The sequence below is a fragment of the Protopterus annectens genome, chromosome 2.part1 (genome assembly GCF_019279795.1).
Source record: "Protopterus annectens isolate FY-2018-M chromosome 2.part1, PAN1.0, whole genome shotgun sequence".
Taxonomy (NCBI): domain Eukaryota; kingdom Metazoa; phylum Chordata; order Ceratodontiformes; family Protopteridae; genus Protopterus; species Protopterus annectens.
Window position 1 is genome coordinate 455,075,290 of NC_056729.1, and position 5,200 is coordinate 455,080,489.

The 5,200-nt window shown below is 32.4% G+C and overlaps 1 non-coding gene across 1 annotated transcript; it reads left to right on the forward strand.

Annotated features, from left to right (window-relative positions):
• The first annotated feature begins 2,471 nt into the window (after positions 1-2,471).
• LOC122795138 lies at positions 2,472-2,607 on the forward strand. The gene has a single exon (XR_006363748.1). It is a non-coding gene; the product is annotated as a U4 spliceosomal RNA (small nuclear RNA).
• The last annotated feature ends 2,593 nt before the right edge of the window (positions 2,608-5,200 follow it).

The following is a 5,200-nucleotide window of genomic DNA, read 5'->3' on the forward strand; positions in this document are numbered from 1 at the left end:
CTCAGGATGGTTGATTGATATTTGTGCAAAGTGATGAAGCAGGCTTAAGCATTGTGTGAAAGTGTAGGCACCACAGCATGTGTTTGAAAATGTTACATTTTTAAATTCCCAGAGGGTTTGGAATACTTTTTTCAATGGATTCTTTCTAAGCAAAAAAACCTGCTTTGCACATTATGTATATTTAAACATTACATTAGTTAATTAGCTTAGAAAAGTAGTCTTCGTAGCTCCAATTGTGAAAGGCTTGTCTTTATGAAGCAGTGGATGGAAGATGTTAATGGAATCACAGCAGAGAGTCAGATCCTATGAGATATCAAAAAGGTGGATAGAATAAAATATGCCGTGACTCGTGAATCTACACACTTTTAAGGAGTATGAGATGATAGAATAGAGTAGTTGCACAAAAGGGAAAGAGGCAGTATAACTGTCTGCCTCTACTGCATTTGCAGATTTGCATTTTAGTGTTTCTTGCAAGTTGAAATGAATAACATATTTCTGATATCGCTCAAAATGACTGAGGAACACTATGTTATTTACTCAGTTGTGTCTGCATTGTTACACAAGGTTTCATTTTGACATTATATCTCTATGTGCACCTGAAATGAGATGTATAATGAGCTTACATCCGGCAAACTGCATTTTTGAAATGAACACCATTGTGGCAAATATTTAAAACTTCCATCATTCTGAAAATTAAAGCTTAAAATTAAGTTCAAATTATTTCTGCAAATATTACTAGAAACTGTGGAACGCTTTGTACAACATTTAAAATATGGTAAAAAAATAAAATTAAAGTTTTGTTACTGAAATTGAAAACCTTGAGAAAAGATTCTTTAGCAATATGAATGTGAACTGAGTAGAGTGAAAAATTCACCCACACATTTGAAAATATTGCGGTACATTGTTTTTGTTTGAAAAAAAATATCCTGCATTTCACTTTGGTGGTTTAAGCTGTAATTACCTCTTTCCAAAAAGCAAAAGAAGGAATATCAAAAGTTACAGTTATTTCTCACTTTATTCTTTGTCAGCCTTTCCTAATTTTCAGGGAGAAAGACAATATTTCTGCAATTTTTAGTGTGTGATGAAAAAAAGCTGCCTACAATATATGCAGTTCTGAAAACTGCACCGAATGAAATCAGAATGTTTAAAACAGAATTTATCATTGTCTCCAATGCACCTTTTGTTGTACAATAAATTTCAGAACCCATGTTTCTGAGTAAGCGTAGCTTTCAGGAAACTCATAGTCCCTGAAAAGATATATTGCTTTGAATTTGTTGGGTTGCTGTCTGTTGACTGAGGTAATATCCTGTTGGTGTTACAAAGTAAATAGGTATTGAAAACCTATGAGAATTCACAAATGACATCACTGTGAGGTTGCTGCATTAGAGAGAGACATGCAGAAGAAAGGAGGCATAGCAAAATAGAATTGATATTTTGTAGCCCAAAGAAAAATATCAATTAAATTTAATTAGGTATACTGTAACTCACAAAAACATGATAGATATAGGTTTGTGAGAGATGACACATGGCCCTTAAACATGATTACTGATGGAGTACAAATGGTATGGATCAGTTTTAGGAGTAATTAAACAGGTACTATCCAAGTTTACAGATCGAGATATTTTTAATTCAAAAGTCGTCTAATTAATTTCCCAAAATTTTAAGTAGCTGAAAGCCCATTGTTGGCAAAGTTGAGACAAAGTTGAATCCTTGCTTCAGACTTTATGGAAAAAGGCAAAAAAGATTTTGCACTAGCTATAGTATAGATGTGCTCATAGAATTATTCATAACATTCCATGATTTTTGAATATCTTATAACATAGATTCAGTCATTATAAGACTTCCAAGGATGGAAGCTATAATATATTTGTAGTAGTGCAAATTAGACAGGGAAAAAATCAACTTTCCACAGATCTGATGCAGACTTTTGAGTTAGATAGTAAAATAAGAGTTGACTAAGAATAATCAGATACCTAAGACAGTAGAAGCATTGCATAATAGCAGTGATGATCTGCTTAATTAACATACAAATTAAAAAAGATACTATCAGAAGAGCATCTTCTAAAAAGTCGCTTCTTGTGCTTTAAAAAATCTCATTTGTAAAGTTAATGTTAAGCTATTGTGCAGTAGCTAAAGTTTTTGTGAGAGTGTCTATGAATTCTCCTAAGCATTATGAATTAAAGATTTTCTGTACATTTTCTGTGTTATGAGATATTTTTGAAACATGGCTAATATATAGAAATGCAGTGTTATGTAATGTGAAAAACCTATTGTGTCATTCTTATCTTTTAGAACGATATGCCAGTTTAGTAAAATGAGTGTTAAAATTTACAAAGGAAAAAGCATGGCAAACCTTTTTGAAAAGACTTGACATTATTTGCATATTCCATCCCAGAATGCATCAGGAAAGTCTCCACAAGCTGTCAAAGTCTTTGCAATATAGGGAAGTATGAGCCCCAGTTATCTTTTTTAGCTTTGCGCAGTGGTAATATCATAGCCAATGAAGGTTTACTGAGGCGTGATTATTGCTATTTGAAAACTTTACCCAATATCCCGTTAAGTCTGTTTTATGAGAGACTTGACAATTTTTTACTGTCTCTGAGGAGACTTTGTATATTGTAAAAATTAGGCTTCGGAGAGTAGGTCTTTTTACGTATTTTTTATGACAGCATGTTGTGCTTTTTAAAAGTTGATACTTCAATTTTTGAGAACAGATGATTGAAGTACACTTATTTTTTATGACATATTTTTCATTTCTCATTTTCGTTTATTTAAATATTGGTGTAAAAAGTTGTTTTTTATTATTTTATTTATGCGGCAATAAAGATATAACAGATAGATTTCCATGTTTTAATAATGTTGGCAAGGTGAAGTCATTAAAGTACTTCATGTAGATTTTCTTCTTCATTGCAATATCATTTTTTTAAAGTAGGGTAGGATTTTTCAATAGACCCATTTCATTACATACCTTCTGAAAGTATATTTCAGTAAGCAGTAGAAATGACAGTCTTAATTTATCAAAATACTTTGTAAATGGATGTAGACCTCTGGATCCATCAACATGTTGTTGTAGCACGATACCCATATTTTAATGATTGTCTATTTAAAACGCAGACTGTGGGGTATTGTTCAGCCAGCGTTTTGATGGAAAACAGGATGAAACAGAACCTATCAATTTATTCAGTAAACTGAGTTGTATATCTTTGCTTTGTCCAAGTTTGATTTAGTTTAAAATAGTAGTATAAATCTTGGCCTCTGTGCTTCTGTGATTGAAGGGACATTTACTTACTTAAGTCACCTCAGGATGGTTGATTGATATTTGTGCAAAGTGATGAAGCAGGCTTAAGCATTGTGTGAAAGTGTAGGCACCACAGCATGTGTTTGAAAATGTTACATTTTTAAATTCCCAGAGGGTTTGGAATACTTTTTTCAATGGATTCTTTCTAAGCAAAAACCTGCTTTGCACATTATGTATATTTAAACATTACATTAGTTAATTAGCTTAGAAAAGTAGTCTTCGTAGCTCCAATTGTGAAAGGCTTGTCTTTATGAAGCAGTGGATGGAAGATGTTAATGGAATCACAGCAGAGAGTCAGATCCTATGAGATATCATAAAGGTGGATAGAATAAAATATGCCGTGACTCGTGAATCTACACACTTTTAAGGAGTATGAGATGATAGAATAGTGTAGTTGCACAAAAGGGAAAGAGGCAGTATAACTGTCTGCCTCTACTGCATTTGCAGATTTGCATTTTAGTGTTTCTTGCAAGTTGAAATGAATAACATATTTCTGATATCGCTCAAAATGACTGAGGAACACTATGTTATTTACTCAGTTGTGTCTGCATTGTTACACAAGGTTTCATTTTGACATTATATCTCTATGTGCACCTGAAATGAGATGTATAATGAGCTTACATCCGGCAAACTGCATGTTTGAAATGAACACCATTGTGGCAAATATTTAAAACTTCCATCATTCTGAAAATTAAAGCTTAAAATTAAGTTCAAATTATTTCTGCAAATATTACTAGAAACTGTGGAACGCTTTGTACAACATTTAAAATATGGTAAAAAATAAAATTAAAGTTTTGTTACTGAAATTGAAAACCTTGAGAAAAGATTCTTTAGCAATATGAATGTGAACTGAGTAGAGTGAAAAATTCACCCACACATTTGAAAATATTGCGGTACATTGTTTTTGTTTGAAAAAAATATCCTGCATTTCACTTTGGTGGTTTAAGCTGTAATTACCTCTTTCCAAAAAGCAAAAGAAGGAATATCAAAAGTTACAGTTATTTCTCACTTTATTCTTTGTCAGCCTTTCCTAATTTTCAGGGAGAAAGACAATATTTCTGCAATTTTTAGTGTGTGATGAAAAAAAGCTGCCTACAATATATGCAGTTCTGAAAACTGCACCGAATGAAATCAGAATGTTTAAAACAGAATTTATCATTGTCTCCAATGCACCTTTTGTTGTACAATAAATTTCAGAACCCATGTTTCTGAGTAAGCGTAGCTTTCAGGAAACTCATAGTCCCTGAAAAGATATATTGCTTTGAATTTGTTGGGTTGCTGTCTGTTGACTGAGGTAATATCCTGTTGGTGTTACAAAGTAAATAGGTATTGAAAACCTATGAGAATTCACAAATGACATCACTGTGAGGTTGCTGCATTAGAGAGAGACATGCAGAAGAAAGGAGGCATAGCAAAATAGAATTGATATTTTGTAGCCCAAAGAAAAATATCAATTAAATTTAATTAGGTATACTGTAACTCACAAAAACATGATAGATATAGGTTTGTGAGAGATGACACATGGCCCTTAAACATGATTACTGATGGAGTACAAATGGTATGGATCAGTTTTAGGAGTAATTAAACAGGTACTATCCAAGTTTACAGATCGAGATATTTTTAATTCAAAAGTCGTCTAATTAATTTCCCAAAATTTTAAGTAGCTGAAAGCCCATTGTTGGCAAAGTTGAGACAAAGTTGAATCCTTGCTTCAGACTTTATGGAAAAAGGCAAAAAAGATTTTGCACTAGCTATAGTATAGATGTGCTCATAGAATTATTCATAAGATTCCATGATTTTTGAATATCTTATAACATAGATTCAGTCATTATAAGACTTCCAAGGATGGAAGCTATAATATATTTGTAGTAGTGCAAATTAGACAGGGAAAAAAAATCAACT